At 40.4% G+C, this 15,497-nt stretch overlaps 1 long non-coding RNA gene across 2 annotated transcripts; it reads right to left on the bottom strand.

The window, feature by feature from the left end:
* Window positions 1-4,971: 4,971 nt before the first annotated feature.
* On the bottom strand, window positions 4,972-12,657 carry LOC115492307 (uncharacterized). 2 transcript variants are annotated; one of them, XR_012057725.1, is made up of 4 exons: window positions 12,463-12,657; window positions 12,187-12,305; window positions 8,613-8,686; window positions 4,972-5,232 (listed from the first exon to the last, which is right to left on the bottom strand). It is a non-coding gene; the product is annotated as an uncharacterized lncRNA (long non-coding RNA). The 2 variants fall into 2 exon arrangements; XR_012057724.1 differs by having other exon boundaries at window positions 12,187-12,656.
* Window positions 12,658-15,497: the final 2,840 nt, after the last annotated feature.

Below are 15,497 nucleotides of genomic sequence, written 5' to 3'. Positions count from 1 at the left end.
ATACACTGGATGATCTTCCATATACTAATCTCTCTAAACTAGTGCAATTTAAATATTTTTCATTCCAGACAGTCCAAGACTCTGTGATAACCGATAGAAAATAGTAAATAATTTTACTGAAAACGTGGGATTTAAATCCCACTGTTTTTCCTAGGTGGCAGCGATTGCCAAGGCTTTGGTGCCCTGGCAGGGCTGCAGTGCCACTAGATGGAGCCGCAGCATTTTCAGGAGCTCAGGACCCTGCGAGCTCAAGGGAATGGAAAAGAGAACTTTCTTTAATGACTTGAATTTTATTTTTTTTTTTTAAATTCTACTCTCAAGTCTAACATTTAAATTTTAATATGATTAAACTAAATATATATCTCTCAGCTCCATTGTGGGTTCAGACTGTAGCGCCTTGCTTTCCAGCTGTCCTTCAGGACAATTTACCACAGCCCTTTATCAGGCAGAGCTCTAGGAGCTGGCTGGAAAGCTGAAAGGGAAATGTTCTTGCAGGCTTTTAGACCTGGTGAGTTCAAAGCCAGAATCACTGCAGCGGCTCAGTTCCTGCAGTACCTCTTCCTTCTGATCAAAAGGAACCAAGTAAAACTCACAACTCTTAAAAGAACTATCAAATAATGGGGGGAGGGAAGTAAAAATAAATGGGCCCATAATGCCTTCTGAATAGCACTGGGGGAAGTTCAATGACTCCATTTTAAAAAACTGCACTCCCAAGTATGAAAATGAGATCTGATTCTGTTTTGAGTCCAACTACTCTAAAATACATCTGTTATTTTATGTACAGGCAGAAATATACTGCAAACAGTATCCATAGGCATGTTTTGACTTTGAGAGTTGTCCTCTGGTTGATAACATAGAAGGGGAAAAAATGATGACTAAACCCGGACCATTGCTCCCAGTCATCTCCTTTATCTGTGCTTTAAGCTGCAAAACACAGAAATTTGGTTTTAGAAGCAGCCCCTGAGAAGCACAACAGATCCAACATAGGCCTGCAGCTCCTTGAGTTGTGCTAAAGATTTTTATCAAGTTGCTGGGATGGCCTGGGTTTGGAGACTGGCTTCTCCCCCCACTGGCTGCCAGCTGCAGACCAGAGGTTGAAAGCAGCCTCCCCCTGCATCAAGATTTTTTTTTCCAAAAGGTTTCTGCAGAATCTGCTAGCTTTTAGAAACAGCATGAGGGAACTGGGCAGTCCAGAGACGGTAAAAAGGAGGAAGACTTTGCCAAAGTCTTTGAAAGAATAGTCTCAGGAGGGGAAATCTTTGAAAGGGTGTCTGCCTTATTCCTATTCAGTTTCTTCTAGAAATCATAGAAGGAAAAGAAAAAAAAAAAAGAAAAAAAAGATACAGTGCTTTTATAGTGCTTCATATGTTCAGAACATTGTATAAATACTGGGCAAGATTAATCCAGGCTTTAAATCTGCATAAATCTTAAATCTGCATAAGTCCTGCAGAGGACCCTGGTGCCCATGAGATTATAAAGTCTGCCATGAAACTGAAACTAAATTTTGATGATCAAAAAAGGAGACTCAGGTGTAGCCAGGAAAAAAGTTTGTTATTTGTGAAACAAGAAGACGGGAAAAAATCTAGGAAGAGAAACAAATGGTTGGTCACTTGCAGTAGGGTGTAAGTTTTCATTCATTTTATGTCCTTTGAGAGCAAAGAGTCATGCAGATTTTTATGGCAAAAACAGTACCCCAGAGAGACTGACAGGGAATACTGGTTTTGGTTTATGTATTTATACTTTTCTTATCCTAAGATAGCAGTGAGAATACTTGCTTATAAGTAAACATAAAGAAGAGCACTAATTATAGTCTTCATAAGCAGCAGTAAGCCCAACTAACTTATTCCTTGATTATTATGCTCCACGTTCATCTGACTGGTCCACATAGCAACTGTAAGAGGCTTGATTTGTACTGCATCAGAATGTATTTTACACGTACTTAGATTTGAAATGTATTTAAAATTATGATTTGTCCTGCTGTGCAGCAGCTTAATGATAACTGACCTAATTTGCCATATAAATCTTCTGTATAGGAAAGGAATTCATTTTCCTTTTGGAAGGCAGAGGACTCTGAAACAACCTTTGTTTGCTGCTGCCACCCCAAGCCCCTTCAAAACCTAAGGTAAGAGGCAGAGCATGAGGACTGAAGGATTTTCTTTATCTCATCTCAGTATGTTTTCCCTGTGTTGGCCACTGATGCTCACAACAGAGAGGATGAGGGAGCAGTAAACATGGTAAAAGCATCAAGTGGAAAGTTGAGACAAAGCACAATGCCACAGCTAACCAGTGTCAGAGGAACCACGTAGAGCTGGGCAGATGATGTGTCACTCCAGAGCTTCAGCCATGCCCCTGGATGTATTTGTAGCTGCTATTCTGCATCTGTTTCACAACATCACTGTGTATCTCCAGAGACCTCTCTGCTTCCTCCTCCCATCTCATTCTCTGTGCCTCAAATACTCCTATTATATTTGGAGCAAAATAGATTTACTAGCTATGGAAAGGTCTCTAGATCTAGAACACCGACCATCTCTTCCCCCACCACTCCTAATCTGATAATTGATTCACTACAGCATAAAGACAGGACTGGCTGCAGCAGGACCAGCTCCAGAGGTGCCCTCATCTTCCCAGAACCTGTGCTCTTGGTCTGTCCTCAGGCCCAGGTGGGATTTATTCACTGAACACTGTGTCTGAGTGCATTCCCTCTCCACAATTTTTCTTCTTGTTTTGCTAAATGTCTTAATTTCACAACAGCACACACAGCCATAGGAACCTAAGAAGCTCAGCCTCTCAGCCTTTTTTCCACACAAATACATGCTCCCTGCCCATCCTGCAGTACAGCTCAGCTGCAGTCTGGGCCATTAAGTGTTAGAAAGCACATCTCTACAGAAAATGCAACTTGCTTGATCTATTAGCTGTGCTTACAAGAGCTTATGTCTCCTTGTACTGATGCATTTTAAAAAATCTGACTTTGCATATTTTTTCATTCTTCCTTGTAACAAATGCCAGACTTCAAATTCTGCCTTTCCTAACAGTGCAGCTTTAAAATGTCTTTTCTTCACTGCCACTTAAGGTTTTTCCTGCCAAGATGACCCTGAAGCATCTGCACTGGTCACACAGTTGCCATGATTTGAGGTTGTCACTGATACTCTTTGTCTCACTGCTCAGAAGGCAGCAGGGACAAGCCATGGAGTTGGAATTGCACCAGTCTGACCTTCAAGACAGGCAGAGCTGTTACCAAACATACAGGACCACTATCACGACTGGTGACTGATTCGTTTCCCTTGGTGTTAGTCTAGACCACCAGCACCTATTTCGGGCACCATCTCTCTTCTATTTTGATATATCTTCACAACCTACAGTTCTCTTCCATGTAGACACAATAGTGATGATCAAATTACTGCCTTAAAGAGGCATTCTACTTATTGAAAAGGATCAAAAGAATTCTTGCAACAATAAAAGAGGTCATATGCTTGTCTGATTTTCATTAAGATCTCCAGGTCTAGCAAAAAAAAAAAAAAGAAAAGTAACTCTTACCCTCCTTCCTCAGTGTGTCACTCTGTCCCTCCTGACAGCTTCTGGCAACAATCTTCTTTTTTCAATCCTGATCTCCGAACCCCTTGCTCTGCAAAACCATTTGTATCATTTTGGACCCATGAGTCATGTCCCTCAAAGCTATTTGTTTATTTCTTCCACTGTCTTCCTTATGGACTGAGGCCATGTACCACAAAGAATTGTGTGGCTTTCCCATTCCTTATCAGAGCAACAAATGTTAGAACAATGTGTACATAAAGGGAGATTTAATAACCCACCCATGTATTGCTCCACCTGCCACCTTCAGGTCATTCACAGCACTCCTGCAATTCTTTCTGGCCAGCAGAGTCAGTGCTGTGCATTGCTCTGCTTGGAGAATCACACCCCCAGCTTGCTAGAAAGCAAAAGCTTGAATTACCTCATCCTCGTTCTCTGGCATAAGAGAGAATTTGCCTGTTTTAACTTTGAACTGACTGCATAAACTTCTACATTCTCTTTACCAGTTGGTGGAGTTTTTTTTAGTTGTTGTTTTGGGGTTTTTATTAAACTAATCTTTCTGGAATTTGTATGTAGCTCAGAGCTAATTTTAGCTTGATCAGAAAGTGCTCTGGGATGCTTGTACAAAAGATGCTATAGAAATGTATTGCATGACATTGCATCCAAATCAAAATCAACAGTTAAAAATTAGCTACGGTAGTAAAACACACTGCAGGGACAAGGCTGGCACAGAGTCCATGCTGAAAAAAATGCCTAAAGAGTTGTGATCTCTGTATTTTTACAGGCTGAGAAATGGACTTTCAAGGGCAATTTGAATCTGATGCTTTGAGATGTGAGCTGATAACCCTATAGGAAGGGATTTTTAATCAGTGGAAAACTGAGCTGTAGCCATCCAGAAACACACCAGTGGATCTGGAGTACATAATGCTCATTAGCTGTGGGTAGGAAGGTAGATTCACTTGGCTTTGTCGATGCCCTGTTGGTAATGATGTAAGGCACAAGACAAGGACATCATGGTAGGTGAATCAATACTCAGAACCACTGAAAAACTCTTATTTTCTCCACAGAATGAAGAAGCAGCAGCACTCTGAGGTCAGAGCTAGGCAGCCAGGTATACATGGATAATTGCAAGCATTGCAGTTCCTACATGCACTCTTCACAAACATGCATTGATTCACCACAGAATGCCTCCTAAAGAAAAAGAATTCTTAAGATTTCTTAACATTCTCCCTTGAGGGCGAGTTTCTTTTCCAATCCATTGTGCTAGCATTACAACGTTATTTTTATTTTCAAGAATTTTCATTGAATCATAGAACTTCTCTCTGACACAGCTCACCTTTTAGAGATATTTTTCAATTGATCTAATCCATCCATTCTACCTAACAACTCCTTTGCCTGTTTAAAAAAACAACAAATGAAAACAAAAAAACAAAGACCTAAGGATGCATGTAAAATGTAGCATCATTAACAATTCTTTAATATATACAAGCAAATCTGGCAACTTTAAATCTTGTTACTACTTTGAAACATGCCACAGACTGTCTTTTCCACTTTCTACTTAGTGAATCTTCATAGGGTTTTTAATACTCTTTCTACTTTTGCCATGATCAAAGGAATTGCTCTCCGTTTGCTTGTTCCTCTGATAAGTGATAAAAGATGTCAGTGAGACTAATGAGAACTGCCTCCAGCTTCCTTCATAAAGCCCTGTAGAAAAGAAATCACAATGCATCGTCAAACCTGCTAGTCTTTTAGGAAATAAAGTGTGGAAAAATACTAGGCACAAAGACAACAGGGGGATGGGAGCAGGGGAGGAGGGGGGGAAAAAGCTTTTACAAAAGAAACAAGGATATTGGTGTGTAAGCAGAAATGTTTCTCCCATCAGTAGTCTGTATTGGGGTAAATCCTGAAACAACTGCATGTGCAAACATGGGACTTCTGTTCTTTGCACTACAGTATTTGCCTTTTCACACACACACACACATTGCACATGTTGGAAAAGTCACAGAACAGCTTCCCCCCAGCCCACAGTACAGCAGTGTTAAAAATCAGGACCCAAATCCAGATTAGGCCTTTACTCTGCAGTGCTCAATGACAGTTCACTTGACTTTTTTCAGGGCCTGCCAGGATCTTCTCAGTTCCAAAGTGAATTTTACCTGCTAGTGCAAAGGCTGTCAGTGAGGCCTGAAGGCAGATCGAGCACATCTTCAGGTCCTACAACCACGGCTGTGTTTCCACTTACTGACACTGAAAATGACTCCACTAAACTCACTGGATCAAATAAAGTGTTCATGCATCAAGACCGGTTCCAAATAAGTGGTGAGGTTTTAAATTGGGCTATGAAGAGCTGCTCAGCCTTCTGAGCAAATTCTTCCTCCCATTTGCTGACCAATATCTCATCTGCAGGGGCTGCTGCGTGTTTTCCCTAGCCAGATAAAGGTCAAATGCACACAGGTATCTTGCTAAGGAAATCTCACCTCTTGGAATGAAAGAGAAAACAAGGACAGGTGTGAATCAAACAGCAGGCTCTGCCCACATACCATCCCCTCCATGGCAAATGTCTAGGGCTCTTGTTTTTCAAGAATGTCAAAGACACACCAAAAGGTGGTGGTAGTGTCAATTTTGCAGCGAATAACCTGTCCTAGAACACATTATTGTTGGTTGCACATTGAACCCTGATGAGCTGCACCTGTGGCTGTTGTAGCAAGTTATGTGAAAGCTGAGAACAGGATAGAGAATCACATCCTTTAAGTCAGCAAGCAGAAAACTGATTTGGTTTTATCTTGTTCTCCATTACTATTCCTGTTATTTTCCTAAAGTGAGGCTGAGGTTATCTCAGGCTGGCCATTTCTAAAGCATGCTGATGTATGACAGAGTATAGCCATTTCATTTTATCTCCAGACAGGGCTTTCTAACTATACACATCTATTAATGCAACTATAGAAGGTAACAGTGTACAAAAATGTGGATTATAATTCAATATTTTTAAATTCAAATTAATCCAAGGGGAAAATATACAGTTATCCAACTATGTATTCCTTTTCCAATCAATTGTTTTGATCAACAAAGGAAAGCTTGACTTGCAATGGTTGTTTCCAGCCATTATGCTTATAGTAAACAAGCATCCTGCTTTTTCAGAGACTCAGTGACAGACATGGCAAAATGGATATATTTAATTTCGAGACAAAAGTGTAATATCATGATCTTTTTTAGGAAGATAACTGAAGTGTACACAATGAAAACATTTCTTAATGTTCTACATATTGACTTTAATCACTAGATGCAATGTAGAATTGTGTTCTTTTCACTGGTAACAAGTAGTGATTCACTGACCTGATGTGATTCACATACCTTGCCAGCAACACGTTTTGGGTTTTGTTTTTTTATTTTGTTTTAACTTTGAATTATTTAATGCATCAGAATAAATTGGACTCAGTGTGGGTTTAAAACTTAATTTAAAACTTTCACTCAAGAAAGACTTTTCAAAACTGAAATTAAAAACCCAATTTATTTTTAAGTCATTGATTTTTTATCCATCCTGCTGTTTCTCTTCATTAAGGGAAGAATGACTCTGATGCCTCAACAGAACAGAAACTCTGATCTTTCTCCTGGGCCTCTGTTTCCTCTTTATACTAATACTAAATATGAAGGGTCTACGGAATCTCAAATGAGGAAAAGAAACGCGTTTCTAAGCTGGATAGGGGAGGGATTAAGCCAGGGAAGTAGCCTAGGGGAGAGTGGAGCTACATAAACAGAGAGACACCCCGAGGCAGCTCCTATCACCATGAGCTTCCCCGGGCTGAGCAGCAATTACCCTCAGCCCTGGGTCTGGGCCGTACCTCCAAAGCCACAATCACACCTACTCTTAGGGCTGCTTTCTTCTAAAATAGTACAATTACAGCCTTAGCCACCAAAACCCAGCAGAAGTTGTTTTTGATTCTGTTTGGATTACTGTTATCTTGTGAGAAAGCCAGGGAGTGCCCTAATTAACATGGGAATAAGCTGATGCTTAAATTCAATTTCCTTCGTGATCACATTCACTGGAAGAATCATTGGTAGGAGAAGATACAGTTCTGTACTTATTATTTAAGCTGACAAATGCTACCCTTGCAGCTTTTCCTCATGCAAACACCTGCAGAGAAACAGTGCCTCTTGTATTCAAAACAAAAGCTCTTTTATGGCTTTCTGTCACATGAACTGTCCATTTCGCACATTTTATTAAAAAAATCCAGGACACGTTTTTGGCCTATTTTTACAAATTTCAAAATTAAGTATTGAAAAGGGTGTTTAGTAGCAACTTGCTGGTAAAGATTGAAACTCACAAAGAATTTCAGGAACACAAGGTGATTATAACATCCAGTCCTGCAACAAAACAGAGCCTCAGAGATTCCACAGGTGTCTGCCTGTGCAGGAGGCAGTGATGACTTTAGGGTTTGTAGCCTCAAAAGACTGATCTGGAAACTCTAGATTGTTGAAAAAAAAAAAAAAAAAACAAAAAACCAAAAAAAACACCCCACAACCCTGCTCTTCAGTCCTTATGACTGTAGGAACATTACTGATTCTGTTTAAGGAGCACCTCAGAAAGAACTAAATACCAGGTGAAAAATTGTCTATTTGTCAAAACTTTCCAGAGCATTTCAAGAGATACTGTTTGATGTATGGGTAATTTCCACACCTACACAGCAAAACTCATTGTCAGAGCTGACTCAGGGTGAAAAGAAAATCTACTAATTAGGAAAGGAAATGGCAATATGAAGATGTCCTTCAGAGAAGGAAGAAAGGAGGTCATTGAAACATCCAGCTGTGCACATGAACCCTGTCCTGTCCAGCACTCAGCCAGCCAAGTCCTTTTGGTTGTCCACAGGTTGGCTTGCCCCGGGATTCCAGCCCCTCCACATCTCTCCCGTTCTGCTGCAGTCCTCTGAAGTGCACAATTAAATTAAATCATTTGGGGAAAAGAAAGAGCCAAACTCTCAAGATCTGTTAGCTGAGATAGCTGCTTAGTTTGGCCCAGGCTAAACTGCAGCCTGCATTGTGATGCTCCAGCTCCCATCCCTCAGCACTCTCCTCCCCAAGGGAACACCCACCAGGAATGGTTTATCCTTCCCATCCTCTGCTGGACAGGGGTGAGCAAACAGAGCAAAAGCCTTGTGGGTCAATACTGCAAAATAAAGAGTAAACCTTAAAACATCTCTCCCTCGCCCTCCCTTCTTTCCAGGCTTCCCTTGACTTCTAAATTCTCTTTCCCCACAACCTTGGCCAGAGGTGGATCTCTCTTGGACCTCTGTGGGACAGGGGGGAGTGTGTGGCAGCTTCTCACAGAAGCCACCTCTGGAGACCCCCAAAAGCCTGCCACACACACCCAAAATACCTGTGGAACCTGACAGCAGCAGTCTCTTCACTATTTCTACTCCACTGGGAAAGAAAAGTGTACAGAGAGCGGAATTTTTAAAAAACAAACTAATGAAAAAGAAATTACGGATGAATAAATGAAAGAAAGGAAGAGGATAAAGACAAGGCGGGGGGAAATGAAGGAAGGCAGGGAAATAAATCTAGCAAGGTTTAAAATTACAAGGAAAGAAGGAAGGGATTTAAAAGGATAATGAAATACTGACAGAGATAAAATTTAACAAATAAAATGCATGGGGAAAAAAAAAGGGTGGGACTTATTGAAATTTTTTTTAAAAGGTGAAAAAATGAAAGAAAATAAAGAAGATGAACATAAGATACACAGGTCTCAGTTACTGTCACATTATAGGCAGAAATCCAGAATGGCTTTCTTAAAGCTGCACTGTGAATCAAAAACTGGATCTCAATCTCTATTCATTTTCAGCAAGAAAATCATTACTCTTTTCATGTTACTCTTCTTCCAAAAAATCTGACTGGAAACTTCCAACTATCCTACAAACTGCAAGAATTTTTGACTTGAAAATGAAATTTTACAAATTCATTTTCATACAAGTACTGTAGCTTCACATCAAAATACCTACGACAGCTTTAAGAACACTATCAACCTTCCTTTGGCAAAGAAAACCAAAAAATCTCAAAAGGTTTGCTTGGAAATGCTTAACACTTATAGGGAAAGCTGGCACTTTTCCAAAGATGTTTTTGTTACCCTCACACAAAAAAGGAAAAGGCAGCTGAATGATCACATTTCAAGTCTAGTAGAAATTAGATCCTAGATGTCTTCACCACCTGCTCAGCATAATTTGTTTATTATTCATTCAGGTAACATCATCTTCCTTCAGTGGTTTCTGTGAAAACCATTCCAAAAAGCCATTCCTAAACCTAGAGAAACATGTTGAAGAATTGCTGCAGAGGCATGTATTAGAGTTTTTTCAGGGAAATCAATTTTTTAAAATTTTGTTTTATCACTTCTGGGAAACATCTTGGCCAAAGCAACTTTTTATACTTGATCATTTATTATGGTATTTCTTTCCTTAGTAGGTTTTTCAGTATGTGTAAAGGACTGGGAATTTACCTGTGTTATTTTCAGGATATAGAGGATGGGAGTTCAAGGAAAAATATTGGTGGTGAGGGCTTGTAGCAGGAATGTCATAGAAATTCTTATTCTTGTGATCAGCTCCATTTCAGGGCTGTTAGCCAGACCTCTTGTAATAAATATAGGCTTTCCTAAACAGGAAACCTCAGAAAAATTCATTTGAATGAACTGTAGCTGTGAATTAATGTTCCCAAGTGCCTTTACACAGACATGCACTTAGGGGTTTAACAGACCACAGTGCAGTAGAGTTTGGGGATGTCTGATATAGCTGGGAGATACCACAACCTCAGCAGTAATTATTTTTTAACAACATTTTTCAAATTGGAAGACTCATACTGCTTTTAGTATCTTCAATGCTTCAATTTCACTTAAGCTGTGCTTGTTTTTATCCTTGAGAGACCCAAGGTAATGAAGTAGAGAAATGGTTTTTCCTAGTACTGCTTGGAAACAAGGAAAAAGACTCCATTACCATAAAAACCACCAATGCAGAACCTGAAAGATGGAATTCTCGTCCCTGAGGGCTCTCCCCAGAATGAGGAGCAGTGAGCATTTCTGTGTTTTGGAGCTGCCTGTACAGACAGAGGGACAGAGGCTTGGTGAGGACTCTGGGTCAGTTATGATCCTGTGCCCAGAGCTCGGCTGTCCTCGCTGCTCAGTGCTGCACGCCACCAGCTCTGGCATCATTTCACAGATCTGGTGCTAGAACTGCACTCTGTAGTCCCTGTGCCCCCAGAAGTGCACACAGGCATTTAGATCCAGTATCTTTTTCTTCTCCATATAATATATAATCTCATATGTAAAAACAAGACTTTCCTAAAATATTTTAAAAGCTGTTCTTGGCTGAAGTTTGGTTTAGGTGTGTTTAGTGCTGTTCAGCTCAACAGCAAAATTCCTGCTGATGGTGAGGATAATTCTTAGCAATCTTTTCAAAGGGAAGGATTTTTTTTATGGCTGATAAGGCACTGATCTCAGCTGTGAGAACCAGGGTTTACTTCTCACTCTCCATCATCCTCAGAGCAAAGCAAAAAAGAATTTAGCCTTTCAAAACATTCACTGCACAGAAGCTCTAGAGAATAGAAACACACACAGAACAACAAGGCAAAAGCCTGGTGTGCTAAAACTGTGTCTTGTCCATCTGTACCTTATACACAAAATCCTCCAGAAAAATTAATACCCTCCATCTGGCAAAGGAGAGTGCTTTGAGCCCTTTGGAGCAAAAAGGCCATTATAGCTTTAAGCTCATTATATAAAATAAAACACATTTTAAAAATTTATAAATAAACTTAATATGCTCAGAGAAGAGAGCAAATTATTAAATATTGGGAACAGATGGGGAAATGTCAGACCACGGCTACTTGTATTTCCTGCATTTCACAGCTGGTTTGCAAGTATGAAGCATGCAAAGCCTTAAGCCACTCAGATCAAATGATCACAGTGGACCAAATTCTGTGTCCTTTACTCAGGCTATTTATTCTGCATTTGATTCAAGTGTTGTTTTGCCTGAGAGCTACACCTTCTTCTGCAAAGTGCTTTCACTTAGGGCTGATTTTAAACCTCTTTAAGATGGTTCAGTAACTAAACCAAGTTTCTAAACCCCTCCAGACCCTTTTCCTTCAACTGTACATTGAGGAGAGAGGACTGTCTGGTGCATTCCCAGTCCCACCTAAAAATCCCATAACTTTCCCTAAAGAACATGGTAGGTACAGCAAGTCTCTTCCTTCTTTCCTTCAATTTATCCTGTATCTTAGCCTCTTCAACATTGTCAATCTCAGAAAATATGAAAGGCATCTTTATTTCTTTGGAGAAGAAAAACAAGAGCTGTTTAGTACTAAGAATATTTTCTCCTTGTTTAGGCTGTTGTAAACACAGTTCCTATAAAATAAAAACAAAAACAGGTAACAAAAAAAAGCTATAACAAACAAAAAAAACCCCAACAACAAAACACAAGTCAAAATCCTCCCCAAGAACAAATCGCTGGTGTCATTATATTTAAAATAAAAAGACCTAGATGATAGATGGAGGCAGACACTGTGCTCCTTTTAACCTGAATCGCTGCCTGTGGGCCATATCATCCTAAAAACCCTTTGATACAAGTTAGGAACTAATGCTAGGGGCGTATCCAGAACTGCACACAGGTACCTGCTGATTTGCCAACTCACAGGTTTCAAAAGTCTCGTAGCCTGCTCCTGGCACCTCTTGTCAGTCGCTGACAGGAAGATCTGCCTCTGTGAAGGGCGATTCGCACAGCAGGGGACCTGCAAAGCAGCTGCCGCAGGTACTGAACGGAAAATATGAGAAGCAAATTATATAAAAATGATTTTTTCCCCCTCCCCCAAGGTTCAGGAGGGAGAGGGGAGGAATTTGCTCTCATGAAAAAATGGGGCACAGAGCAAAGACAGCGGAAGAGAAGGCAGAGATGGAAATGTCATAAAAACCTCGGCGTGCAATTGATGCAATTACGCAGCAGTGCCAGACATTGGCTGTCCCTGGAGAGGGCCTGGAGGGCACACAGGGCCCAGTGTCAGCGCAGCTCCCACAGAGCCCTGGCCCAGTGCCCGGCCCGGTGCGCGGCCTGCGCTCCCCTCATGGCGCTCCGCACCCCGCTCCCTCCCACAGACACAGCCCTGCTCCTGGCAGGGTGGCACGGCCTGGGCACTGCAGTCCTGGCAGCTCACAGTGCTCCGGGCTCCCTCCCACAGACACAGCCCTGCTCCTGGCAGGGTGGCACGGCCTGGGCACTGCAGTCCTGGCAGCTCACAGTGCTCCGGAGAGCATCGCCATGGCGAGCAGAGGGACCATGGCACACCCGCTGTATTCCCCTCAGAGACAAGCCTGAATTATTTAAAGGCATAAGAGGGAATACTTAAGCTTCAGCTTGTCATATACGGAAAGGAAAAAATGTAAAATTGTACTTTTAGTCTTTACAAGCCACAAATCTAAAATCAAACACAGGATTAATTTAGGTTTTCTGCTTTACAGAGCAATATTCGAGGTTTGTCCAGAACACTGCTTCTCTCTGCCATCCCCAAGCCCAGATTTTTTACTGTTCAGTAGCAACAATCAATCTCATCAGCACTTATCCCTTTTCCTGCCTCTTTCCTCTTCCCTAAATCTGCTGTCACAAAGAATTCTTCTCACACCCATAAAAAAGAAGCCTGAAAAATCTATTGTAAGAATCATATTTCATACTTTCTTCCTTAAGCATTTAAAGATAGAAAAACAGGTTTTGTTATGCCACTGTACCATATAAGCAGAAGATGAACAGAGTAAATTAAATAATAAAAAAATACACAGAGAGATAAAAAGCTAAGTTACAAGTTTGGGGTTTTTCTCCAGTTATTTCAGGCTGCAGGGTTATAAAATGTTTGCCAGCTCCTGCTAGTTGGGGGTGCTCTTAGCTGTGATTTGTAAGGTCCTTAGAAATTCAGTGAAAGCCTATTTTGGGGAGATGAAGCAGCCTCTGACCAGTAGCTGGTGCTGGGGGCTCTGTGGCTGCAGCACCCCTGGACTGTGAGCTCAGGCAGTGTGATGGAGATAATTCTCTTTTACAGGGATGGAGAAGAGGAGTGAGGGATCCTTGGGAGAGACAAGCAGAGGCCCTGCTGCTCTTTCTCCAGGAGCAGCCTATCAAGAAGGGCCATGAAATGGCATTGCATATCTCAGTCACAGCTACCCCTTCCCGACTGGAAAAGAGATAAGGATTGTTTTATTTCAAGCTGTTGAGTATGAAAAGATATTGTTTACCTCCCTCACAAATATCATCAGAAATATGATTATTTGCAGTACAGTTTTTATCTAAATGCATGATGCCAAGGATTAGCCAAAGGTAACCCAGGCTTTCAAATCTAAAAATTTTAATCTAAAATATTTAAAATAATTTAAAAATTAGATTATTTAAATATTTTAATCTAAAATATTTAAATTCAAATCTAAAAATATTTATCATTTATAAATTATATATATTGAGGAACAAATTTTATATATTTAGGACCAAATTACATATATTTAGGACCAAGATTCAGCCTTGATATTTGCAGTTTTAAAATCTGAATTTCTGGCCAGAAATTTTGAAATTTCAGTCCAGAGCTGCATCTTCAGGCATGCCAAATAGCAGGCAGATTCAAACAAGTTCTTCATCTTTTGCTAGAAGTTAAAGAACTGACAAGCACTAGAGAAGGAATTATACAAATTGGATGTTTTAAAGAAAAATTAGAGCGCCTGCAGTTTATGTGGCTATCCCAAGCTGTCTCCAGTAATGTGTACTAACAGCTTAAACCTGAGACTTTGTAATTTCTTACAACTACAGCTGTGTGCCAGCACTTTAAACAATTCACCTAAGCAGCTACAGTTAAAGAGACCCAATTTTCTAAATCAGCTGGGAAAGATATTTCATAGCAACACAGAATTAATATTGTCCAACTTGTTAGAATTAGTCATGACTATAATTAAGAGCATACGCAGGAGTAGCCATGGGAAAAACAGATCTCTGAAGAACATTTTTGGAAGCAAAATTACATATTGATCCCTAGTGATAATGGGCTAATGCTTCAAGCTTGCAGGCAGAACAACAAGTCTTTTGAACCATGAAAAATGAACACACCAGAAGCTAAATGAGAAAATTAATAAATTGCAGGTGAAGCTGAATATTTTTGTAGGTGGTAGAAGGACATCTTCAATGATAAAAACTTTTTTGAAAAAATAACTTATATTTACTTTGCACTAAATAAGTGCAGAAGGCAAAGTTTTATGACAAGCAATTCTGAGGGACTGGATGGTCTGCTAGTAAGGAGAAGAATGCTAAAACTAAAATGAGTCATTAAAAATAGGTCATTTGCTTAGCTGCATGAGATGCCTTAAACTAAGCATTCTACATGATCAAAAAAAGGAAGCAAGAAGTAAAGCAGAGAGCACATATCTGTCACTGGCTGTCATGGTGACAAAAAAAAGAACAAAAAAAATCAGGCACGCTAGGAAAGAAAAAAGGGGTCCAGAGAATCATTAAGTCAACATTCCTCAGAGCAGGATTGTTTTATATCAGGAATTCCAGTGCTGCCAAACACGTGTTTTCATTAGGTCCAGGAGAGGTTGGCTGCCCACATTTCAAACCCATTCACACTTGTGGGCTTAAAAATGTGCTCCTGTAAGCGAAGAGCCTCCTGCATTCCACAGAGGCAGAAGGCTCATGTTTCCAGAAGCATTAGAGGTTTGAGTTGACCTGGGAAACCTATTTATTCTCATAGTTGTGTACCAGAAATTATTCATAGCAATTCCCAACCTTATCATCACTTGGCACCTCATGGCAGTGTAGAAAAGCATTCAGGAACAAAATATGCTAGTAAAACGTTAAAAAGAGAATGAACAAGGATAAGGTTTATACAGAAAACTTGTACAATAGCCTTGTTTTTGAAAAGCAGAAGGACAGAAGATCTGAAATGCACTTGCATGGTTTCTTCATTGACCTGCTCCTGAC

The sequence above is a fragment of the Taeniopygia guttata genome, chromosome 11, assembly GCF_048771995.1.
Source record: "Taeniopygia guttata chromosome 11, bTaeGut7.mat, whole genome shotgun sequence".
NCBI classification, from domain to species: Eukaryota; Metazoa; Chordata; class Aves; order Passeriformes; family Estrildidae; genus Taeniopygia; species Taeniopygia guttata.
Note: the sequence above shows the minus strand (reverse complement) of the source record. Positions and strands in the feature narration are given on the sequence as shown.